Consider the following 27,500-nt stretch of genomic DNA (forward strand, 5'->3'; position numbering starts at 1 on the left):
TTGATACGCTTTTTATCCTTTTATAGTTACGTGTAACGATCGTTCCGGTCCTCACTCACATTATAGCGGCTATTCGGATAAATCTGCGTCCTAGACGTGTCGCTTCACTTAACTCGGAAAAGTTACGGCTTTACGTCCGACGCTGGAGACTCCTTCCACGGCGCGATCGAATCGACAAAATGGACACGTACGAGTAGCGTCGTCCGCGAAGTCCCTGCGGACGAGCCGTTACTATAGAAAGCGCAACGTATTAGCGCTAACAACGTCGATGAATGGAGACCTCCTGACCAATCAGAATCCGGCGTTACTGTGGTCATATCGGAGAGATTCCGACGAGCGCTTTGGTTCAGGTCGTGTCTGCGTTTACAGCGGTGGATCGGTGGTTAAAGGCTCTGGGTGACTGATCAGAAGGTCAGGAGTTCAAGCCCCAGCACTGCCAAGCTGCCACTGTTGGGCCCTTGAGCAAGGCCCTTGAGCCTCAACTGCTCATGTGTATAAATAAGATAAATGTCAGTCGCTCTGTATAAGGGCGTCTGCCAAAAAGGCCGTAAATTAACAAAGCGTCACATTTTGTCTCGTGGACTTTCAAGACTCCGCCCCCTCCCGTGTCGCATGTCGGGTCGCTAGGTAGAGGCACGAAGGTGACGTTGTGCTTTATAACGTCCACGAGTTAAACACTTCTTGTGCGCTGACCGACAGAACACACCGACACACACACACACACACGCCTGAGTGTCTCTAACAGGGCCAAGATGAAGGAACAGGATGGAATGAATAGAAGGAGAGTGAAAAGTACAGGGTAAGGGACAAGGAGAAAGAGAGAGAAGGAGATGGAGCAGATTTCTGCCGTTTGTCTCCGAGTGTGTGCCGAGTGTGTGTGGATGTCTGGGGAGGATAATTGAGGGGACAGAACGCGCCTCTCTCTTGTTAAACTGCCGGGAGATGACAGAAAAATTAGAGGCATTTCACTCGTGACAGGTTGTTGTATGTTTTTTTCCCCCCTCTCTTTCTGCTTCAAATGGTTCATGTCGGTTTGTTTTCAGTCAAGCTGTCTCTCCGGCACAATGCAGCCCGGCCCGCACAGGTTTTTTTTTTTTTTGTTCAACGAGGGAAAAGGATCTGATTTATCTAATGCCTCTCAGATTGCAGTGGTGAACGGCACGAGGAAACACAGACACCGCTGTTTCCCGCTAATTACAGAGGCAGACTTTGATTGCTTGTTTGAAAACACTTTTCAAACACGCGTAATGATAACAATTAGTTACTGCTACAATTTCTCGCCGCATTTGCTCTCTCTTTCTTTCTCTTTCTCTTTTCCTTTTCCTTCATCTTGACAATGCATCCTTCGGAGGAGGAAGGAGCGCAGAGTGAACGTCCGTCTGGTTCGGGCGTAGTGTTTCAATCGTTTCCATATGCACCTGTTAGTTTATTCGCCAATAATCCGAGAGTGGCTGCGTTGAACGGTCGAGCGAGCATCACTTTGAACGCTCTCTCTCTCTCTCTCTTGTAAGTCGTTCACTCGGACACGTACTTCCGGCGTTTTTTAAGCTCCGATGAGTTTCGTGGGCGTGGCTAAACGCATGTATTTCAGCTGGACTTTTGGTCATTTATATCCGATCGGCGCTCGTAAACGTCCGCCAGTGAAACGTTTGTAGAAACCTGGCGTGAATGGTTTTTTGTTCAGTTTTTAAACTGTTTACGAAAAGGTTTCCAAATGCGTCTCGATTTCAGCGAAGGATGACGAAGAAAAAAACAACACAAAACAAAAAAAACGAGGGCGAAATTGTCGCTGGAGACGAGTCAACACTTTTTCGAATGCACATCGATAAAGGATTTTTATCATCATTATTTATTTATTTATTTATTTATTTATTTATTTTTTACAACGGCTAAACGGCACGGCGGTCGAAGTGTCGCGAAGGAGAACTTTCCAGAACTGAGCGCTTGTTTGGAAAGAGCTTTGCGATCACAGATTCATGATTCAGCCTCGTTTTGAAGCCAACATATCATCCAAATGAAGAAATTCCTCTAACAAGTGGCACTGAAATGATAAATATAGACTAAAAAACAACAACAACAACAACAACAACAACAACAAAACATTGTGCGTTGTGGCTTTTCCGGGTTTCTTTAAAAGCTTCACCGCTGCCGCCTCTCACTTCTCTCTCCGCTGATTATTTTCACATCCATCATCTCCGTACATAAACATGGTTTAGCTAAAAGCATCACACACACACACACACACACACACACGGACGGACGGACGGACGGGTATAGTGCGGTGTATACGCTCGGTGTGTATTTATACACTAAAAGCAGTGGTATCAGTGGGATATTAATGACATTTCTCGTTGATGGGTCAGAAACAAAGGCTCGGGCTGATCCAGCTGCTGGATCTGTTTCACCTGGATTACCTCCGGATCAAATCCACACCATCTCTCCTTTCATGATCTAATATGGAGGGTAATCCTCTTGTGGAATTAATCTGCTTTAACGAGCGTTTGTTATCACGCTGAGCTGGAAATAAATTGCTCTGGAAACCGGGTTGGGGTTGGGGGGCGGGGCGGGGGGGGGCGAATGTAGACGGTAGGGAGGTTCAAGTATCTTTACCTTTATACACGTTGCTAAGCGCATTATCCTGGTCAGGGTCATGATGGATACCTGATGGAGTCTGTCCCGGGATCATTGGGTGTGACCCGGAACACACCCACCTCACACACGTTCACACCTAGGGATGATTTTAGAGACACCAGTCGAGTGTTTTTTTTTTGAGAGGACCACCAGGAGAACACGCGCTTGGAGAAAACTTAGACGCTTAGACGAAGCTCAAAATCGGACCGGGGATTGTTCCGTCCGCTAATCTTTATTTTTGTATTTTTTTGGTTCACCCGGAGAATCGGATACGCATGGCTCGTAAATGGGATTTGAGAGACTTTCGCCTGAATCAAACTGACGAGTCGAATCGTGTCGATTCGAATCGATTCATTTGGACTCCAGTTCAGTGACTCCTTATCCCTCATCCAAGTGAACCATGTCACTGCACTCATACAAAAAAAAAAGAGCATTCTTTACTCTTTAACACTTGTATTTATTAAGTATGGAACCATTTAGGAAGCTTCAACCCCCCCCCGCTCCTCTGAGTACTGAACCAACTGTCTCATGCACTTCCTGTTCAGCAGTCATTTCCTGTCCACGGACTATATAAGGACTCACACATACACACGTTCACATTGTCGAAGTCTTGCCGATATTTATACTGGGTAAGAAAGTGCTGAACTGTTGCTATAGAAACGAAAACGTAACAGGACGAGCGCGTTAACCGCCGTTCTGACCAATCAGAATCGAGCGTTTAAAAACCACGCTGCTGTTCTCCGGTATCGTACGAGCCCGGCTTTTCCGACAGCCTCGGTGGAAAATGCTGGTGCTTTAAACAGACGTAACCTCCGCCAAACTAATAAATTACTCAGCTGCATTGTTATCGTAACGTGCCACTAATCGACACGTTTTCGACAAATAAACGTGAGCGTTCTTGCGTCATCTTGCGCTCACGACCTCCGCCTTTCCGCCGTGCTTCTCTTGAGCTATGTTAAATGTAAATTGTTTGTATCTAACAAGGCAAACATCTTACTCTCTCTCTCTCTCTCTCTCTCTCTCTCACACCCACACACACACACACACACGCACACGCAGTAAATCCATGTCCATGTGTTTGTCCCATGTGACAGGGCCAGGTGTGTTCCTACGTCCTCTGGGACAACAGCGCAGTCATGAACTAACAAGGGAAATGCCGTATGTCTTTTTTTTTTTTTTCTTTTTTTTTCTTTTTTTAAAGCTGTAATATCATTGAAGAGATTTGATTAGGGTCTTTAGATCTTTAGATTGGTGTGTCTTTTGAGTTTCTGAACATAATTGCGTGTGTGTTTGAGATACCAAATAAAACCGAGACATGTCCTGAGACATTTTCTGTGTGCGTTTGCGGGGGTGGAGATTAAAAACTCAACGAAAAAAAAAAAAACCCCCCCAGAGACGTCGTTTTAAACGAAGCCGAATTGCGGTCAGGCTTTGCCTTCATCTTTACTGTCAATTTTTCTTTTTCTTTCTTTCTTTCTTTTTTTAATTTTTTTTAAAGTAAGTCATTTGGAAGCTTTTATCTTATTAAGGCATTAGCGGCAACATCTGCAGCTCCGCTCGTTCCCAGACGCAGGCGTCGTACAGCGGTCTGAGGACGGGGGACACGTCTAGAAGTGAATAAAACAAAAACAAAACGCAGCTTTTTCTCACAGAGCGTAAACATCTCTGTCTTGAAAACTCAAAGTTACAGCTTTAGCTCCGACTGACACTGGAGACTCCTTCCGTAGAGCATGAACGTCCAATAAACATCTCCTTACAGAAAACGTCACCGCATCGACATTCACTTTTAATCTGTTTTTTTTTCTTTTTAGTTCTTATTAGTGTTACTATAGAAACGATTACGTACAAGGACGAGCACGTTAATATGTTTTATTTTTTATTTCTCGTGGTGTAGCGTTTCATTTCTGAAGGAAATCGACAAAATTCTATGTCGAGTAGCTTAGACGTTCGCTTGGGTAATGTTACTTCCCCAGCTGAAGACGCTAGCTAGGTTCACAAACAAGCTAGCTAGTAGTGACATGTTAGCTAGTAGCAAAAGCAAAAAGATTGGTGCTTTTTTCCTCATTGTCACCCCCTAAAATCTACCTCTACGTAATTAGCTCTTTGTAGGAAACAAATCTGTATTCCGTACATCCCTTAGATCCATAATCAGCAAAACTAGAGGCGACGCGGATGAAGAAATCATAAGGACGTGAGGTGGTATGAGGACGTGATTGGGTCGTTCTTTTCCCCTGCAGTACCGCTTGTGCCCTCTAGGGGTCTGTGGGGCACCCTGTTGGAAACCCAGGATCTGTGAGCTTGCTCGCTGGAGTTTTGTGTATCATTCATTCCTGGCTTCCTTCTCTATTTGCTAATGAGACAGCTAGCAAACGAAGCACATGTAAACAGACCTGCTCGTAAGTTTCCACCCCCAATGTATATATATCTTTTTCACCAAAATGTAGTGCAGGCTTTCGAACTCCGTGTCATCAGGAGGGGTTTTTTTCCAGTCATCAAAACAGGAAGTCATCAGGCGTCATCGCTGTTAAAGATGTCCTGACGGTTCAGTCTTTAACGCGTCCATGCTCCAGATTTCTAAGGGTTCTGACCGTGTTAAAATTAGCACAGCGAGCACGGTGTGGGAAGGAAAAACTACACAACAGGTAATCGGGTTTGGTTGTACGTGTTTAACCCTCCCCACACACACATACACACATGCACACATACTTGTCCTCCATCTCCACTTTGAGACTAAACAACATCACCACGCAGGAAGGAACAGCCTGTCGCTAAATTATACCGAGCGGCCGTTTACATCCCTCCGGATAAATATTTACCGACCCGCCTTGTGATTAGCCACCTCCGCTAACTGTCCACCCCGCTTGGGCCCTGCCTCTCCTCGGGACCACCTTGGTGAACAATGGCCCTTTCAGGAGAGTCATACACACACACAAACACACACGCACATACACATAGAAACCCTCCAGACCTACAGCCTTGGGGACCAGGCAGGAAGTGGCACTCAGTGCCCCAGACGTGGTGTAGGAGGTTGTTGGGGGAGGGGAAGCAGGTAATTGAACCCCTGTCGGTCTGGGTTACTTTCAGAGCTTGTCTAGGGTTGTCTAGGATATGTGTGTGTGTGAGTATGTGTGTGTGTGTGTGTGTGTGTGTGTGTGTGTGTGGTTGGGTGGGGGAGCGGGGGGAGATGGATTTCAGGGTCAGTGAACACCGCTTAGCGTTCTGTTAGGACATACCGGCTTACGCAGGTCTGGGCAACAGATGCTGTGTCAGGCTCCGCCCACTTTCCTTGATTGCATTGTGTCTCATTAACAGATGTTTCAATGTTATTATTGTATTAGAGTTGAAATGAATAGACAGATGTGTACGGTGGCATTACGATTAGTGCATGTGCATGTGTGTGTGTGTGTGTGTGTGTGTGTGTGTGTACGCGCCAGAGCTCTGAGCAGGTCATTATTAATCCAACCTTTCCCCCAAATAAGACCCTGTGATACTTTGCACACGTATAACAAAGTCATGGCCTCATGTATATTTGCTCTGGCACTTAAGAAAAGTGTTTCTTACTTCTGCTTATAAGCTCTTTATGAACACTTATAACAACACCCTTATGTATGTTTTCTCAGGCGCTTAGGTAAAGCACGAGCACTTAAAACAGTGTGATAACATCAGAATGACGGGGTTATGTATATTTTCGTTCATTCTTAAATCCACACGTTTCTTATTCCTGCTTATAAGACTGTCAATGTCATGACATTGCAATGACATATTTTCTCTGGCCCTTATGTAAAGTGTATTATTTCTGTTTATAAAAGTTCTATAAATACTTGATATCATAGTAATGACACAGTTAGGGCTATTTGCCCTGGCTCTTAAGGAACATCTGTTCCCTGATATCAGTGTATAAGTGTTTTGTGAGCGCTTATAGCAAGCTAATGACACAGTAATAACATGGTTATGTATAAAGGTTTTTGTGCACATGACATAAGTAACACTTTTTCATTATTTCTGCCTATTAACTGTTTATGAATACTTACAATGTCAAATACAGTGTCATGACGTCATAATGACACGGTTTGAAAAGTGTGTGTTGCTTATTTCTGCTTATGAGCTGTTTACGAATACTTATAACAATAGCACGACATCATAATGAAAGGGTTATGTAAAGTATGTTGCTTATTTCTGCTTATGAGCCGTTTACGAATACTTATAACAATAGCATGACATCATAATGACAGGGTTATGTAAAGTACATTTCTTATTTCTGCTTATGAGCCATTTACGAATACTTATAACAATAGCATGACATCATAATGACAGGGTTATGTAAAGTATGTTGCTTATTTCTGCTTATGAGCCGTTTACGAATACTTATAACAATAGCATGACATCATAATGACAGGGTTATATAATAGGCTTCTTATATTTGGCACATAAGCTTTTTACGAATACTTATAATAATGTTATGACATCATAATGACAAGGTAATGTAAAGTACATTCCTTATTTCTGCTTATGAGCTGTTTATGAATACTTATAACAATAGCATGACATCGTAATGACAGGGTTATGTAATGTATGTTTTTTAATTCTGCTTATGAGCCGTTTACGAATACTTATAACAATAGCATGACATCATAATGACAGGGTTATATAATACGCTTCTTATATTTGGCACATAAGCTTTTTATGAATACTTATAACAACATCATGGCATCATAATGACAAGGTTATGTAAAGTACATTCCTTATTTCTGCTTATGAGCTGTTTATGAATACTTATAACAACAGCATGTCAAGGCACAATAATGACAGGGTTCCATATGTTTCAGATAAAGTTTCAGAGCTCTGGGTTGGTCATTACTGATCCTCTGAGTAAGCCCCTGTGGTATACCTCTTGTGCCATGAGCATGAGGTTTTCCGCTCATGTTAAACATCGTAATGACAATGTTCACCCGTGTCGCTTGGATGTACTTTGTCTCTCGTGGGCGTTATCCAAGCTAACTTTATTTATTTATTTTTCAATTCCCAGCGTTTTCCTGGAATTTTTGATTAAAATCCGGATACAGATACAGATAGTGTCATTGTGTTATACCTCTGCATGAGACCTCAGGTGAAAACAGGTCAGGTGTTGATGTGGTTGAACAGGTGGTTAAACACACACACACACACACACTCAGTTTTCCTCATGCCAGCCAACCAATAAGAGCATAAAAAAGCCTTTTTTTTTCTAAATCTCTCTTTGTAGCACTGCTGCTAATTTAATAACGCCCCCGACCGCATCAGGCGCTGCCCGCATTACGCTTGGCACAGTCCAGGTGATTTTTTGGCGTTTTCGCCTCACGTTTTTTCCCCTCTCCTCCACCACACAATGCCCAGCTTACTGGTTCCTATTGTTCGTCCATTGTAAAGGACCTGAGAGAGACCAGCAGGAAAGACAAAAGCATCAGTCGTGCAGTGCGGCAGAGGCGATTTCGCATGCACCTGGCATCCGCGGCAGACGAGGGACATTATTAATTGCTAATACATATTTATGTGGCACAAATTTGCCATTTGTTTGTGCATAAAATTATCAATAGGCTCGGGGCGCTTAGCCAGAGAAAACGGTGACCTTTTTAAAATAATAATATATGGAGCTCGGCATGGTTGCTGTTGCGCAAGTGTGTAAGTGTGTGTGTGTGTGTGTGTGTGTGTGTGTGAACATGGTTAAGGCAGAATAACATTCTGATATTTGATGTTTGAAAAAAAAACACAATGGGGAAAGTGAAGAGTCATTGTAGATGTGTTTTTGGCAATGACTGAGTAGCTCCCAGGTCTTCTGACCACACACACACACACACACACACACACACACACACACACACTCAATTCAATAAGGAATAAATTAGTCCGGTTTCAAGTGACTCCTTCTCCGCACAAACACATTTACTTTCTATTAATGCCTGATCTGCTCTGCCTACAGCCAAGTGGCCGCCAGACTCGATTACCATAAAGATTAGAACAAAGCTTTTTACATGCAGGTGAACACACACACACACACACACACACACACACACACACACACACACTCACACACACACACACACACACACATGCCACTACCAAATGCAAATACAGCAATAAATGGGAGAATCAAGGAAAAATCCAGCATCTTCGTCAGTCCAAATGTATCTCTTGTGCACGTTCATAGCTGTGACATTAACGTTTATAAAGGCTAATTCAGGCCTTACGCCTTGTCTGTCATCAAGGCTGCCTTGACTAATTTTGATGTCACGTGATACTTCACTGTCAAGTGATGAAGTGATACTTTCTGAGCTTACATCCTGACAGCTGTCATTGTAGCTGTTATGTCAGATATGTGGCTGTTATTTCTGCTTATAAACTGCTTATGAATAGTTATACCAATGTCATGACGTCATAATGACAGGGATATGTAAAGCGTGCTCCTATTTCTGCTTATAAGCTGCTTATGAATAGTTATACCAATGCCATGACGTCATAATGACAGGGATATGTAAAGTGTGGCTGTTATTTCTGCTTATAAGCTGCTTACGAATAGTTATAGTTATACCAATGCCATGATGGCATAATGACAGGGATATATAAAGTGTGGCTGTTATTTCTGCTTATAAGCTGCTTACGAATAGTTATAGTTATACCAATGCCATGATGGCATAATGACAGGGATATATAAAGTGTGGCTGTTATTTCTGCTTATAAGCTGTTTACGAATAGTTATACCAATGTCATGACGTCATAATGACAGGGATATGTAAAGCGTGGCTGTTATTTCTGCTTATAAGCTGTTTACGAATAGTTATACCAATGCCATGACGACATAATGACAGGGATATATAAAGCGTGGCTGTTATTTCTGCTTATAAGCTGCTTACGAATAGTTATAGTTATACCAATGCCATGATGGCATAATGACAGGGATATATAAAGTGTGGCTGTTATTTCTGCTTATAAGCTGCTTACGAATAGTTATAGTTATACCAATGCCATGATGGCATAATGACAGGGATATATAAAGTGTGGCTGTTATTTCTGCTTATAAGCTGTTTACGAATAGTTATACCAATGTCATGACGTCATAATGACAGGGATATGTAAAGCGTGGCTGTTATTTCTGCTTATAAGCTGTTTACGAATAGTTATACCAATGCCATGACGACATAATGACAGGGATATATAAAGCGTGGCTGTTATTTCTGCTTATAAGCTGCTTACGAATAGTTATACCAATGCCATGATGTCATAATGACAGGGATATATTAAGCGTGGCTGTTATTTCTGCTTATAAGCTGCTTACGAATAGTTATACCAATGCCATGACGTCATAATGACAGGGATATATAAAGTGTGGCTGTTATTTCTGCTTATAAGCTGTTTACTAATAGTTATACCAATGCCATGATGTCATAATGACAGGGATATATAAAGCGTGGCTGTTATTTCTGCTTATAAGCTGTTTACTAATAGTTATACCAATGTCATGATGTCATAATGACAGGGATATATTAAGCGTGGCTGTTATTTCTGCTTATAAGCTGCTTATGAATAGTTATACCAATGCCATGACGTCATAATGACAGGGATATATTAAGTGTGGCTGTTATTTCAGCTTATAAGCTGCTTATGAATAGTTATACCAATGCCATGACGTCATAATGACAGGGATATATAAAGCGTGGCTGTTATTTCTGCTTATAAGCTGCTTACGAATAGTTATACCAATGCCATGATGTCATAATGACAGGGATATATAAAGTGTGGCTGTTATTTCTGCTTATAAGCTGCTTATGAATAGTTATACCAATGCCATGACATCATAATGACAGGGATGTGTAAAGCATGGCTCCTACTTCTGCTTATAAGCTGTTTATGAATAGTTATACCAATGCCATGACATCATAATGACAGGGATATGTAAAGTGTGGCTGTTATTTCTGCTTATAAGCTGTTTATGAATAGTTATAGTTATACCAATGCCATGATGTCATAATGACAGGGATATGTAAAGCGTGGCTGTTATTTCTGCTTATAAGCTGTTTATGAATAGTTATACCAATGCCATGACATCATAATGACAGGGATATGTAAAGTGTGGCTGTTATTTCTGCTTATAAGCTGCTTACGAATAGTTATAGTTATACCAATGCCATGATGTCATAATGACAGGGATATGTAAAGCGTGGCTGTTATTTCTGCTTATAAGCTGTTTATGAATAGTTATAGTATATATATATATATATATATATATATATATATATAATTTTATAAGCACTTATAATGATGTCACAACACATTAATGGCTAATGATCTCTGTCTATACTGGATATTAACTTTATTTCAGAAAGGTAATGATGATCTCTCTCTCTCTCTCTCTCTCTCTCTCTCTCTCTCTCTCTCAGGATTCATGCGTTCACTGATGGCTCAGCAGTGTGAAGACAGGCTCTCATCTCCGTCCCGCTTTTAGTAGGTCAGTTCCTGTTTTAAGCTTTGATGCTCTTCCAGGAGTGCTGAAATATGACGAGTAAACAAATCAATTCCTCGTTATACGCCACCTCGAAAGAGCCTCCAATCATCACTATGACCAAATTATATCAACATTACAGCCATCGTTACGGCCAAGCAGTTACCATGGATACATGAGTCTCAGCCAATAAAACGCAGCGTTCACCCAGGACCAATTGTACAATGGACACTGAAGATTCAGACAGGATCCTCACCTGAGGCAGAGACAGAGATAGAGGCAGAGTGAGGCAGAGAGACAGACTGACACAGAGTGAGAGAAGTAGAGATCCAAAGATAGAGAGATAGAAAAAGAGACATGGAAAGAGAGAGCTTGACAGTTAGACAGAGATTTAAAGAGAGAGCGATAGAAAGAGAAAGATGGCCTGTGAGAGAGGCAGAGATATAAAAAGAGAGAGATGGAAAAGGGGTGAAAGAGAGACTGAGAAAGAGACAGATAGAGACAGTGTGACAAAGATAGAGAGATAGGCACAGAAATAGTGATGTAGAGAGAAATAAAAACAGAGAGATGGATAGACCTTGAGAGAAAAGTAGAGAGAAGAATTAGATTAGAGAAAAGTAAGAAAAGAACAAGCGAGCAAGAGACGTGGAAAGAGAGATGGAGAGTGAGAAAAGGCTGAGTCAAGACTGATAGAGAGAGGAATGCAAAAAGAAAGACAGGATGAGAGGACGAGTGTTGAAGTGAGTTTGGGGTTGTGACCGTAGAGAAGGACGGAGAGAAAGAATAAAAGAGATAAAGAGAAAAAAGAAAACGAGAGACAGAGGGACTCAGCACAGCTCGAATGAACTGAACATTTTGTAGCAACCATGCAGGGAATCTGAGACACACACACACACACACACACACACACACGCGCGCGCACACACGCACACACACACACGCACACACACACACACACGCACACACAGGTCAGTCAGCTGGAAAGTGCTGCAGTCCGAAACACAAATTGTTTTTCTGTCAAATACACTCAAGTGCACGCTTGGCAGGATGGGGCGTCGGGTGACATATGGGTTCACTCCTGACACTGCCCAGGACACAGAGCCGAGCATGGAGCTCGGAAAATACATGGATGGTGTGTGTGTGTGTGTGTGTGTGTGTGTGTGTGTGTGTGTGAGTGAGAGAGCGAGAGAGAGAGAGTATGAGACAGAGAGAGAATGAGAGACAGAGAGATAGAGAGACAGAGAATGAGAGACAGAATGAGAGACAGAATGAGAGACAGAGAATGAGAGAGAACGAGAGACAGAGAATGAGAGAGAATGAAAGACAGAGAATGAGAGACAGAGAATGACAGAGAGACAGAGAATGAGAGACAGAGAATGAGAGACAGGGAGACAGAGAATAAGAGAGAATGAGAGACAGAGAATGACAGAGAGACAGAGAATGAGAGACAGAGAATGAGAGAGAGGGAGACAGAGAATAAGAGAGAATGAGAGACAGAGAATGACAGAGAGACAGAGAATGAGAGACAGAGAATGAGAGAGAGGGAGACAGAGAATAAGAGAGAATGAGAGACAGAGAATGAGAGACAGAGAATAAGAGAGAATGAGAGACAGAGAATGAGAGACAGGGAGACAGACACAGAGAATGAGAGAGAGACAGAGAGACAGAGAATGAGAGAGAGACAGAGAATGAGAGAGACAGAATGAGAGAGACAGAGAGAATGAGAGACAGGGAGACAGACACAGAGAATGAGAGAGAGACAGAGAGACAGAGAATGAGAGAGAGACAGAGAATGAGAGAGACAGAATGAGAGAGACAGAGAGAATGAGAGACAGGGAGACAGAGACAGAGAATGAGAGACAGAGACAGAGAATTAGAGAGAGGGAGACAGAGAATGAGAGACAGACTGAGAGAGACAGAGACAGAGAATGAGAGAGAGAGAATGAGAGAGAGACAGAGAGAAAGAGAGAATGAGAGACAGGAAGACAGAAACAGAGAATGAGAGACAGAGAATGAGAGAGACAGAGAGAATGAGAGACAGACAGAGAAAATGAGAGACAGAGACAGAATTAGAGAGAGGGAGACAGAGAATAAGAGAGAATGAGAGAGAGGGAGACAGAGAATAAGAGAGAATGAGAGAGAGGGAGACAGAGAAGAGAGAATGAGAGACAGGGAGACAGAAAATGAGAGAGAATGAGAGAGACAGAGAGAATGAGAGACAGGGAGACAGAGAATGAGAGACAGAGAGAATGAGAGACAGACAGAGAAAATGAGAGACAGGGAGACAGCGACAGAGAATTAGAGAGAGGGAGACAGAGAATAAGAGAGAATGAGAGACAGAATGAGAGAATGAGAGACAGAGAATGAGAGAGAGACAGAGAATGAGAGACAGAGAATGAGAGAGAGACAGAGAATGAGAGAGAGAGAATGAGAGAGAGACAGAGAGACAGAAAGAATGAGAGACAGGGAGACAGAAACAGAGAATGAGAGACAGAATGAGAGAATGAGAGAGAGGGAGACAGAGACAGAGAATGAGAGACAGAGAATGAGAGAGAGACAGAGAACGAGAGAGAGAGAATGAGAGAGAGAGAGAATGAGAGAGAGACAGAGAGAATGAGAGACAGGGAGACAGAAACAGAGAATGAGAGACAGAGAATGAGAGAGACAGAGAGAATGAGAGACAGACAGAGAAAATGAGAGACAGAGACAGAGAATTAGAGAGAGGGAGACAGAGAATAAGAGAGAATGAGAGAGACAGAGAGAATGAGAGACAGAGAATGAGAGACAGAGAATGAGAGAGAGAGAGAATGAGAGAGAGACAGAGAGAATGAGAGACAGACAGAGAAAATGAGAGACAGAGAGAATGAGAGACAGGGAGACAGAAACAGAGAATGAGAGACAGAGAATGAGAGAGACAGAGAGAATGAGAGACAGACAGAGAAAATGAGAGACAGAGAGAATGAGAGACAGACAGAGAAAATGAGAGACAGAGACAGAGAATGAGAGAGAGGGAGACAGAGAATAAGAGAGAATGAGAGAGACAGAGAGAATGAGAGACAGGGAGACAGAGAATGAGAGAGAGACGGAGAGGGAGCGAGTGAGAGAGAGAGAGAGATACCCTGTACAATTACACACTGTAAGTCATGCAAGACAGTTATTACATTTATACCTTTATACCGCAGGGAAGGGAAGCTACACATGACCGTTATAACACATTAATAAACATTGCACAAATCCTTCATCACTTTCATCACACTTGTACACAAGTTGTACATAGTGAAAAGAAAAGTATACATAACAATTCATGACAGTGTTATAAGCGTTCCTGCATGGACTATGAGCCTCATAAATAAACGAGGGTGTATTGAAACGGTTCTTCAGAATAGTTTTGACCGAAAGCTGACAGGTCGAGACGTCATAATGCTTCATGTGCTGTTCATACGTACACAGAGAACCCTCGAAAACTGTTGGGTATGTTCTTCTTTCTTCTCTCTTTCACGTAAAACCAAAGCAGCATACTTCATAACGACGCTGTCATTTCATGAGTGTCGACATAAGCCTTAAACGAATCCTCCACTACAGCGTAATAAAACACCTATGCACTGCTTATGAACGCGCCTAGTCTACGTCCGTTCGTATGAAGTGCTCCGTGATTGTGTTGTGTTGTGATATGATTGTGGTTTCATTAAAAGCATATGGTTTTGTTCGCGATGTTACAGTTAGTACAGCGCCGTCGATCTATTGTCCCACGACTCGGCACTTCCTGAGCGACTGTGTGCTGTAGAGGCTTCTGAGCAGGCGAAAGTGTGCTTCTGTAACCTCTGACCTGCTTTCCTTTAAGCGTGTGTTTAAAGGAAAGCCTAACTGCAGGGAGTCCACTCGGACAGGAAGTCACGCCTTGTAACGGGAAGTCGTAGAGCTGTGAACCCGTTCTAGATGATGTGACCTTGTTGACCTTGCTGATGACGCAACATCCTCTCTTTTAAGTCTGTGCACGTGGATAAGTGTGTGTAAGGGTGGATACGAGTCAAAAGGAAAGTACAGATGATATACGTAACGAGGAGTCCAGCGTTGGCGCGAACGCTGGACTTGTAGTCCCAGAATGCAACGCGGCCTGAGTTACGCAGGGACAACGATCGGCGTTAGCATGAATGTTGAAGCTTCGGAAGCTGACCCGTCGAGGACGTGATGACGAGGGGAGGGGCTTAAAAGGTTAAAGCGCCGCCGCATCGTTCTCAGAGATGAAGCGGAGGCTGAATCGCACGGCGCTACAACCAGCGTGGCATTGTGGGTAATGTAGGAAACTGTTCACCAAAGCGAAACTTTTCGAACTATCTCCCTGTCTGTCCTTTCTCTCCCGATCCCTCTGCTCCAGATCATCATCTGTTGTTAGGAGCTCTGGTCCAGAGGGGGTTAGCGGTTGACAGATTGTCCTGCAGTATTCCCGCGTATCCCCTGTCGAGCGACGTGCCCAATATGCCCAGTGTCACTCTATTCCCAAACCTCCGTAGACTCTCGCCTCTCCGTCCCATACACACCTGGGTTTTTACGTCCACGTTAATACGTGCGTACGAACGAAGGAACGTCGCCGCGCCCTGTCGGCAAACGACTCCGCTCTCTCTGTCGCTCTTTTTTCTTTCCCTCCAAAGTGTCATAATAAAAGGTCGTGCGACGTCTGACGTCCCTCATCAGCATGGCAATTGCATTATCATATAAACAGCCAATATCCAGCTCTGTCTACAGTCACGCTCTGTGTGATGAGAGCTCGGCGTCGGAGCTTGTACTTCAATTTATGGCGTGACACGAAACAAAAAGGATGTACGAGAGAAGCCTCGGGAGGCGTCGGGTACATAAATAGTGGCAGTGACCAATACTGTGTACTGATGTCCACGAATGAAATGAATCAACTAGAATCGAACGCTGGGGTTCAAGTGGAGGCGGATTCAAAGTCCCACCGTTCTGTTCTGCTGTTTACAACTTCAACAGCTAGTCTGGATCTGCTCAAGAGATCATTCAGTCTACATCACTGCTGGATTCTTCCTCGAATACGATTGGTCAGAAGGTCAGAACTGATAGTAACGCCCTCGTTCTTCACAGGTACAACTTCACAGGACGCTGCACTGATGATCTCAAGCTTAGGACATAAATGCAGCCCAAGTTTTATAATAGTGCCTAGCCAAGACAAAAGATTTTGGAGATGTTAGAACCTGAGATCAAACCCCCTCGCAATTCAGCATCAAAGCGTCATGTGTTACACTGTTACTCCGTAACTAAATCATGCATAAACATTACTACTTATTTATTTGTTGAAAAAAAGCAACTCTCTCTCTCTCTCTCTCTCTCTCTCTCTCTCTCTCTCTCTCTCTCTCTCTCTCTCATGTGGATTAGGTAAAGTGTTCCTCAGGGAGAGAGAGTGAACAGGTATCTCTATTATTCTCCACCTTCATTAGCAGACCCGAGTTCTCGCTAATTAGGTTTAATGAACGCAACAAAACACGAGCATTAATGGGAATTGTTACAGCGCTGATGATGATTCAGAAGAATACTCAGGAGTGATTTCCGGTACCTTCCTCTCAATTTATTTCCTCTTTCATCTCAGATGCTTTGTTTTCAACTGAGTAAATCTTAATGGGCTGAAAATCGGAAAAATCACAGGGTGTGCCAGGATGCAACTAAAGCGTACAGTGTAATAATTAATAATCAATTGATTTATTTGGGGGGGGGGGGACTTTTGTTTTGTTATTTTAACTTTTGTAACCCAAATCTAGTGTTATTCACACTAACAAGTAGCTAATGGATGAACAAATATATTTTTGCACTGAATGCTTTATTTGATCTCTCTCTCTTTTTTTCTTTCTTTTTTTTTTTGATTGATAAATCATTTATTTTTGCACGTTTTTGGGGGTTTTAGTTTCTTTCCACAGTTCTAACTTCACATTTGTTTGTCATTTAAAACTGAGGCGTGTTCAGTATTTCTTTTAAAAAATAAATAAAAAAGCAATCGGTTCATGATCTCACAAAAAAGAGCGTATTATTATACATGTGCGATCATATTATTAAAGCGCACCTATTATGCGTTTTCAAATATTCCCTGTCATGTAGTGTGTTATATACGTAGCTGTTTGTGAATGTAAAAAAGTCTGCGAAGTTTCAAAAATCGACGCGCACGACAAACGGAGTTATCGACTCCCAAAAGAAGGAATCGATTCTGAACAGCTGAATCGAGTCGTTAGTGATTCCAGACTTTACTTCCTGTACTAACCTACGTAGGTTTATAACAATAAACCCCGCCTCTGATCTTCATCGGCTGCTCGCTGACGGACGGAGCTTAAAATCGTTACGGTAGTGGGCGTTTCCTTTTTGAAACACGCTGACAGCGCTAGACCAATCACGACAGACTGGGACGTCTGACCAATCAGAGCAAGGTATGCTCTCTGAAAGGAGGAGTTTAGAACGAATCCTTTAGAACGGATCATTTAATGAGTCGTTTGTGACACTGGGGGAAAAAAGGTAATGCTGCAGTTTAAATTCTGAGCACGTTAAAGTGTTTTTTGACCTCGGATGCGTGTAAATCTATCGTATGAGAGCTTTGAAACAAAATTAGACGCGTTTCAAATCCACAGTAGGTGCGCTTTAAATGGTCATATTGTTATAAAGACACGTTACATTTAAATGAAAGTTCGGCTTTTGATTTCGAAATGGAGTGAGTTAAAGTTTGTCTTGTGTCAGAATCCAGTCTTCCAAAGTGACCGAGCATTTAAATGTAATAAATAAATAAATAAATAAATAAATTTAACTGAAATCATAAGTCAGATTGGGAACACAGACTCTCCCGGATTAGCCGGAAGACTTCGGTTACTATCCTCTCCTGGATGGAAGGGAATAAAAATAGTATTTTTTGTATTTTGTTAGACTGAAATGATAAATAAAGGAAATTGAAAAGTTGAAACTTTTTTTTAAATACTCTTATAAAGAAAAACTTTATTATTATACCGTAATCATACACACAATAATGTTTTTTTTTTTTTTTTTTTTTTTTTTGCATATTACGTCATCTCAATTCGTCGGCAAATAGTAAAAAAAAAATCATCTCCATAAGTCCAAATCTTTTTCAAAATCCAGTACATTTTTAATAAAAAGAAAGGTCGTGTTTAATTCTTTAAACGCTATATAACAGTCATTTCCATATTCAGTTTTCTGTTTTCAACTTAAATAAGTAGACATTTTTGCTTGACCAATGATAAGATCGATCAAACGCCCCTGTTTTTTCTTTCGTTTTTTTTTTTTTTTTTTTTTTTTAGATTTTTTTGAAACCATAAATAAAAACAAGTATATTAAAAAGTCATCGAAAATCACTTTCAACAGTTCGAACAGAGGGTTCGAGCTCTCACGATATATAAAACAGTGAAAGATAGTTTCTCTCCGCTCACAAAAAATACAACCGTCTTTTACAGGCGGATTAAGAATAGAAACGAAAGCATTAACGGCAGCAATGCCATGCATATCTCCTGCAAATCTCCAGCATGCTGGCTTGTATAATGTTCCCCACACTGGTTTAAAACTACAATCCACACGTCAGTGACATCGCCAGTGTCACGAAATGAACATGATGGAGGTGAGGACGGATGCAAGTGCAGATAAGAGCTTTTAATAAAGAGAGACAGGCGGACAAATCCAACTCATGAGACAATAGCGTAGTCAAAAACAGGCAGTGGGTCAGGTGATCTGCAAACAGGTACGAACGAGAACGAGAACAAGAAACCAGATCGACGAACCTGAAACGAAACGAGGAACAGGGTATAAACGCTAGGTACGGTGATAACACGCAATACTTCGCAAAGTCATTGTGTTCAAACGGTCTCTTTATACTGGAGTCGTGAGTGCTGTGAATTCCATGCAGGTGTGCGATTAGAATGAACGTGAGTGTTCTGGGAAGCGCAGTCCATGTCGGACATGTTTGTACGCCGCAGTGCAGGATGGGAAATGTAGTCACCGGTTTGCTGTGATATGACAGCTAAGGATTATCCGGACCGTTCTTTATTCGACACTTTTACACACACCTTCTAAAAAATTTTCCACACATAAACTTAATATTCCTGTCCTTCCATTGTTTTGGCACTGTTAAAGCACAGTTAATCTCTGTATCTGGTAAATCTGGAGAAACCATCATCGCTGGAAACGAGTCTTCAGCGTTTGGGCTGCTTTTTAATGTTGAAAAGTCATAAAGGATCATCCGTTCTTCTTCGGATAAAGAGTTCGTCGACATTTTTCCAACATCTGTCCAACTACTCTTTCGGAGTCAGTGCAACTCAAATTCCATCCGGTCGCGTCCACCAAAGCTTTCGTTGCGGTAATCTTTTTTTTTTTTTGTTCAGAACGTGGCACTACTTCACGACACAAATTCATCATTCACGAGATCCTTTAATCAATGGGTTTAACATGAACCGATACAATCAGTAGACTTTCCATCAGTAGACCTTCATCAAACCCCATGATTTTCGAACACCTTCTTCATAAAAACGTGAAAATTACTTTCAGATCCATTGTTTTTGCTACAATCTGTCCAAAGTAATTCCTTCTTTAATCCTGACTTCCCAACCACAAGACTATATTTGTCCAAGACAGCTTTTCATGCGGTAACTTTAAAAACTAAAGGAAGGTACAACACACTCTTTTGGATGCCAATGTAATTTGTCCTAAAGAAAATAAACAAGAGAGGTCTGAATCTTCTCTAACAAGCCCACTGGGGGTGCTAATACTTCTAAGCGCTGCCATAAAAGGGATGCCACTAAATTGTTCATTACAAGGATTCTCCCTCTAAAAGACATTCTTGTTAAACGCCATATCCACCTCGCCGATCTTCCTGGAACTTTTTCTAAAACGTTTTCACAATACTTTTGCATTGTTGCCTCATCACCTAAAAACACCCCCCAAATATTTAAAACCTCCCGTGACGTTCGCCCGTAACATTCCACCAGGTAACATTGGTTTTTCAGCCTTCTAATCGCCTTGAAGAGGAAGATTTTACCAAAATTTTCAACGATTCCTGCTAGATATCGTGTTGATCGTTAACTAAAGTGATTACATCGTCAGCGTATGACACGCTATCGTGTTTGAAATCACGACTACTATCCCGTATTTGACTTATCTGTATGGTTCGGAAGCAATTGAATAGAACATACCAGACATTGAACATCCTTGTCTAATTCCTCTTCCTTCTGAACCTTAAACAGAGCACTCAAGCCACCATTGATCATTGAAAATCAGGAGGAAAACCAAAAGCTTGGAAAAGTATCCCATAAGTAATAATGTTCCACCTGGTCAAAAGCTTTTTCCTGGTCCAGTGAAATCAGACCAACCTTTAGGCCAAAAAACCTCGAAACCTCTCAAACATCTCTAATTAGTGAGACGTCCTCGACAATCGAGCTATCGGGTATATACTGTAATATGACCGATCTATACGTACTATCATTCCCATCACCTCTTTTAACCGCTTAGCCAACGTCTTAGATAGGATTTTATCATCAACACACATCAATGTCACTGGTCTCCGGTTTTTTAAATTTCCTTTACGTCGCCTTTTTCTGAGCGCAGGGTTAAAACTGCCCTTCTACAGCTCTGTGGTGGCTTCAAGCTGTCATTCAAAACGCCGTGCAGATCTCCTCCCAAAAACTTCCAGTGGGCCTTATAAAACTCAACAGGTAATCCATCAATTCCTGATGCCTTACCATTTTTTCAAGCTTTGTAAGCAAACCTATAACTCCTCCTTTTCACAAATCCTTAGAAAGCTTTTTTATAGGCACCCGAGGAAGTTATTTCTACATTTTTTTTGTCGCTCACTGGCGTAGCGTTCTTCATAAAACTTAAATTATTCTTCTGCGTATATCAGAAGTCTTTCTGAGTTCTTTCCCATCATCGGATCTTAAACAATGGATTCACCATGACGTCGGCCATTTTTTTTTCTTCTCGAGGCGAAAAAAGAACCAAGACGGGGCATCCGTTTCAGATATATATTCTGAAATCCCGATCTCACCAAAGCCCCCTGTGCTCTAACTCCTAATAGATCAAGCCGGAATGTCTTTTTTCATTTTTCATTTCCGGTGCTTTAACTATTCCGATCTTCATTTCCTCTGGACCCACATGAATTCTGAAACTCAACAATTTCGGTTTATAATTTCTCAACAATTTCGTTCCAGCATCCCACCATTGTTGCAGCGAACTAAAAATGTTCTTTTTTGCAATCTCCACCCCCCCCCCAAACCCCCCCCCACACAAAAACCTAAAACATTTCTTAAAATTAAAGTCTTCGTTAAATGAAATGCACAATCAAAATGCCATGTGCTTTTCTCTTAGATGCGTCCATGTGTGTTGTCTTGTATTGTTCCTCCGAACATCACAAAGTTCATTCGATTCAATAAGTTATAACCATCGCCGCCTTGAGCCACCGGGAGACTCTGATTGAAATGATTTCTATCAATATCACTGGCAGTACAATTAAAGTCTATAATGACCTTCAAATAATGACCTTCACACTGCTGAATTGTGTTATCTAAAATAATAATCATCATCATTCCTTCAGATGCATTGACTGGAACATAGACATCGATCAATTCCAAAACAATCTTTTCATATTTCGCTGTAACTTTTAATAATCTTTTTTTTTTTTTTTTACTATTTGTTCTACGTTACAAGAATCTGGCAAGAAATTTCTGGAAGATAAAATGCCAACACCTGCACTAAAAACACCGTTATGACTAAGACAAATCTAGCCGTCCCATTCTTTCTGCCACGCTACAGCTTTTTCTTGCGTGCTACGGTAGGAGTTTCTTGTACAAATGCTACATCTATACCTTTCCTTTTCTAAACACCGTCTAATCGTGCTCTTTCAGTAGCATCTCTCGCTCCATGGAAATGAACGGATGAGATTTTACTCATTAGTTACTCATTAGGAGAGAGCAAAACAAAACACACGGGACGGACACATTACGATTATTCCACCATTTGATCACTTTTACATTTGCGTTATCCGAAAACTCGGCCGGTGGCTTAGTGGTTAGCACGTTCGCCTCACGCCTGCGGGGTTGGGGGTTCGATTCCCACCGTGGCCCTGTGTGTGTGTGTGTGTGTGTGTGTGTGTGGAGTTTGCATGTTCTCCCCGTGCTGCGGGGGTTTCCTCCGGGTGCTCCGGTTTCCTCCCCCAGTCCAAAGACATGCATGGTAGGTTGATTGGCGTGTCCAAATTGTCCGTAGTGTATGAATGTGTATGTGATTGTGCCCTGTGATGGATTGGCACCCTGTCCAGGGTGTACCCCGCCCTGTGCCCGATGCTCCCTGGGATAGGCTCCAGGTTCCCCGTGACCCTGAAGAAGGGTAAGCGGTATAGAAGATGGATGGACGGATGAAGAATCGGCTGTCGTACGATTTTCTTCAGCCGATACGCATCCGGATCAGACGAAGCGTTTTTCCCGTCTTCGTCTCATCAAAAATCTGTCTGACTCGATAAACGAGGCCCAATCAGAAAACTAACATTTAGGCGCGACGTCCCATTGATTTCGTTTTTCTCTTGCTTGTTGAAAATCGTTTCATCGTCTCGAACGTCTTCTCCTTCTTGCTCATTTAGATCTGGTCCCTCACCTTCCTGCGTTTCCTTCATGCTCCCGTCTATATTTTCCACTCACCTCCTCCTGGTCCACACTTATTTCCTTTCTCTTGGTCTTTTCTGCCAACTGCAAGCAGCTGTCCCATTTCTATCGCTCTCCTGTTTCCTTTCTTCCCAATCCCTTTCCACGTTTCTCTTTCAGGGCATGAACGCATTAAATCCAAAACACGTCAAGCTTTCGGTTGTCGCAAAGATAACACAGTCAAAACCTTCCATCTTAAACTTCAGAGCAATATTCAAATCCTCTACATCACTAACCGACACCATGTATACTCTTCTCCTGAAGGAAACAACATGCTTCAACAGTGGAGACTTACAACCTAAAGGAATCTTCTTTATGCTTCAGATAATCATTGGCCATGTCTTGAAAGTTCCCTTTCTGTAATTCCATCCTCGATGAAAGGGGGCACATTTGACAGCATGACTTTCTTCGCTGGATTAACAAGAGGAAAAACTTTCACAAAGCTATCATTCAGGGTTATTCCTTTTCCAACAACCGCTCATCAACAGAGCCGTTCGTCCTAGATGCAGAGCATATACTATTATATCCAAGCACTTTTCCAATCGCCATACTAACCTCCTCCACTGAGCTTACAATACCAACTGCTACTTTAATTCCATGCCGCCGGGGGTTTTTTTTTTTTTTTTTGCATGACTCGATTAGAATGAAAATTTCAAAGGTTATGGTTATGGTTAGGGGGCGGAGTTAGAGCTCGTACCTTTACTTAGAACAAACGGATAATTCTCAGGAACGTCCTTGAAATAAGTATATAAGGAGTAAAAGGTGTAATGAGTGAATAAAATATTCCTTGTAATTTCCAGTTACTATACTAAGAGAAATCATACGTAAGCACAGTGTAATAGCAGAGGAAACCCTAACCCCTAACCCTAACCATAACCCCTAACCCCTAACCATAACCCCTAACCCCTAACCCTAACCCCTAACCCTAACCCCTAAGCATAACCCGAACCCTTCCCAGGCTGTAGGAGCTTGTGTGAATAATTGAGTGAGTGCAGTGAGACTAACAGGAAGGATAGGTACAGTAGCTCTGGCACGCTGTGATTATCAGTGTTGTGCTCCGTGATGGTGCTTATTACAGGACTACAGTGAAGCAGGACATGTCGAGAGCTCTCGTTAATAATTGCATCGTTGGAAATGAATTAAGCGTCTAAATCGCATTTTGTATATTCACCGAGCAGGTTCTCGTTTCAGAGAGCAGATTTAACAGAGCGCCGGGGCTAGAGGGGTACGGGGGGGATAGATAGATAGACAGATAGAGACTGAGAGAGAGTGGCAGAGGATATTAGACAGACAGAAAAATAACTAGATGGATAGATAGATAGATAGATAGATAGTGGCAGAGGGTATTAGACAGACAGAAAAATAGATAGATAGACAGATAGAGAGTGAGAGAGTGGCAGAGGGTATTAGACAGACAGAAAAATAGAAAGATAGATAGATAGATAGATAGATAGATAGACAGATGGATAGATAGATAGATAGATAGATAGATAGATAGACAGATGGATAGATAGATAGATAGATAGATAGACAGATGGATAGATAGATAGTGAGAGAGAGTGGCAGAGGATATTAGACAGACAGAAAAATAGATAGATAGATAGATAGATGGATAGAGAGTGAGAGAGTGGCAGAGGGTATTAGACAGACAGAAAAATAGATAGATAGATAGATAGACAGATGGATAGATAGATAGATAGATAAACAGATGGATAGATAGATAGATAGATAAACAGATGGATAGATAGATAGATAGATAGATAGATAGACAGATGGATAGATAGATAGTGAGAGAGAGTGGCAGAGGATATTAGACAGACAGATAAATAGATAGATAGATAGATAGATAGATGGATAGAGAGTGAGAGAGTGGCAGAGGGTATTAGACAGACAGAAAAATAGATAGATAGATAGATAGACAGATGGATAGATAGATAGATAGATAAACAGATGGATAGATAGATAGATAGATAAACAGATGGATAGATAGATAGATAGATAGATAGACAGATGGATAGATAGATAGTGAGAGAGAGTGGCAGAGGATATTAGACAGACAGAAAAATAGATAGATAGATAGATGGATAGATAGATGGATAGATAGATGGATAGATAGAGGGATAGATAGATACATAGATAGATAGATAGCAAGATCGATAGATAGATAGATAGATGGAAGTAGTTTTAAATGAAACGAGCACATTGCATTATGGGATGCAGTACACCGTCTCCTATCCACACACTGTGTACTACACGCTGCTTCAGTGTGTTTAGTACACATGGGTACGAGGTGTGTGTCACAGCTGCAGTGTGTGTGTCGAACACGGAGTAACAGAAGGAGTGTGTGTATCTGTATTTGTGTGTATGGCTGCGTGTGTGTCTGCCTCTATGTATGTAGTACATGATAAATACATATGATTGAGTGTGTGTGTGTGTGTGTGTGTGTGTGTGTGTGTATGTGTGTGTTTCCCTGGGGTTTGGGCCCGTGTGGTGATGGGGCAGATGGGATAACATATGACATGTGAGGGTGTGGGGACACTGAGACTCTCTCTGTCCATCTGGACTCCCCTCTGATCCACCCTGCTTCCCTCTGCCGTGTGTGTGTGTGTGTGTGTGTGTGTGTGTGTGTGTGTTCTCTCCTGTATGATACTGTATGTGCTCTTGTTGATGAAAGCAAATAAGTACTCTGCTGTAAATGAGGTCTGTTTCATTAATCCTAATAGTAACGATTGTATAAACTATACCGAGTAAAGACGTTTTACCTTTTATGGAGTTTTGTAGGCGTGGCTAAATGTAAATCGGCTTCGGTGTTTTATGACCACCAATCGCCGTCTAATCATATTTGATCAGATTTCCTTCAGTGTTTAGGGTTTGTTAGAAGGACACGCTAATAAAAGCACACTCACGGTGCTGCTGCGAGCCAAAATGGCGTCCTTTCAGCCGCGTTTCATCATAACGATCGTTTAAGAGTTACAAAAACACGCACACGCGAAGGGAATATTTTGAAGGAAAAAATAAAGAATGACATCATATTTTTTTGGCGGTCCGGCGGAGAGGTGCACCTCAGTGTGAGCTCGGTGTTGAGTTCGGACTAGTGAAGCAAACTACTGAGGAAAAAAACTGAATAATGCATCTCCTATTATAGATATTTCACACGCAGGGTTGCCAGGTTCTCTATATATTATCCACGTATTGCAGATATACAGCTGAGGTCATAAGTTTATAAGATTTTTTTTTTTGCATTAATTTTTTTGTTTAGTTCCGCCCTGAATATCCATTTCACATAACAGATGTTTCCATATAGTCCACAAGACACGATAATAGCTGAATTTACAGAAATGACCCCGTTCGAAAGTTTACACACGCTCGATTATTAATACCGTGTGTCGTTACCTGGATGATCCGTGACCTTTTTTTTTTCCGTTCATGAGTCCCTTGTTCATCCTGAGAAGTTAAACTGCCCACTGATGTTCAGAAAAATCCTCCAGGTCCTGCTCATTCTTTGCATTTCAGCATCTTCTGCATATTTGATACTGATATATGATACTGAGATCCATCTTTTCACACGGAGGACGACTGAGGAGCTCGTACACGACTATTACAAAGGGTGCAAACGTTCACTGATGCACAAGAAGGCAACACGAGCCGGGGGGGTGTAAACTTTTGAACGGGATGATCGGTGTACATTGTTATTATTTTGTCTTCTGGGAAACATCTCCATATCTGCTGTAGCTTCCGAAAAAACAAACAAACAAACAAACAAAAAAACAACATTCATATTCGTAATCAATCACAGATCGTAATATATTCCGAGCAGAGAATTTGAACACGCAGGGTCACAGAGGCCATAGGCAGGTTTGTTCGGCTGCGTCCCAAACCTCATCGTAGTGTAGTAGGGTTGTTTTGTTTTTTAACGAACAGTAAATGACATGTAATTGGTAATGAGTGAAATCAGCGGTTGGGCCGCTTGCACGTGACAGAAGGTGACACTCGTGTGTTTGACAGATCACATTTAAATAACAATGTACTGCTTCCTGACAGATCCAGTCCATCAGGTCTTAACCTGCCTCACACACACACACACACACACACACACACACACACACACACACACATGCTTGTTCTATTGTTCTTCCTCAGCTCTTATATTGTGTCATCTCCCTGTGTTGCCCCCTGCTTGGCTCGCTCTAGTTCATCCACACACACACACACACACACACACACACACACACACTCCTCCCCAGTGCACAGTGGGTTAAATGACTCACCTAGTGCTGTATGTCATGTGTGAAAGGATGCTGTTTGAAATGTATGTTTTGTACGTTGTCAGACGTGTTGTTTTTTTTCCCGATGAGAGGACGGCTGAGGCTGTGGCTGAAGCCTCATTAGCATATCAAAGAGCCGGCAGCGGCGGGCTAATGGTAATTACACCGGCCAACAATTGATGCTCGCTGGTTGGATCATAACAACAAAAAAATTAAGGAGTATGCATGTGTGTGTGTGTGTGTGTGTGTGTAAGAAGATGGGCTTGGAATTGGCCAGGGCTTTCAGGTTATGTTAATCCAGCTCATCTATTTAATTAGCACTGCAGCGTGTGTCTTATTTTAGCGTGTGTGTGTTGGAAGGAGGAGGTTTCTGGAACGGACGGTCACAAGCGTAACGAGCGCCACAGTCCGCCGTCAACGGTTCTTTGATGGTCCTCCTGACTCCGCCCT

At 42.0% G+C, this 27,500-nt stretch overlaps 1 protein-coding gene across 2 annotated transcripts in view; it reads left to right on the forward strand.

The window, feature by feature from the left end:
• The window catches only part of sox5 (SRY-box transcription factor 5), a 279,205-nt gene that overhangs the window by 21,813 nt on the left and 229,892 nt on the right, over positions 1-27,500 (forward strand). For both annotated transcript variants that reach the window (XM_053650130.1, XM_053650129.1), the window contains exon 2: positions 11,043-11,110. The gene's annotated coding sequence lies outside the window, so the exon portion shown is untranslated. The remainder of the gene's footprint in view (positions 1-11,042; positions 11,111-27,500) is intronic.

Source organism: Ictalurus furcatus, chromosome 19, assembly GCF_023375685.1.
Source record: "Ictalurus furcatus strain D&B chromosome 19, Billie_1.0, whole genome shotgun sequence".
Taxonomy (NCBI): Eukaryota; Metazoa; Chordata; class Actinopteri; order Siluriformes; family Ictaluridae; genus Ictalurus; species Ictalurus furcatus.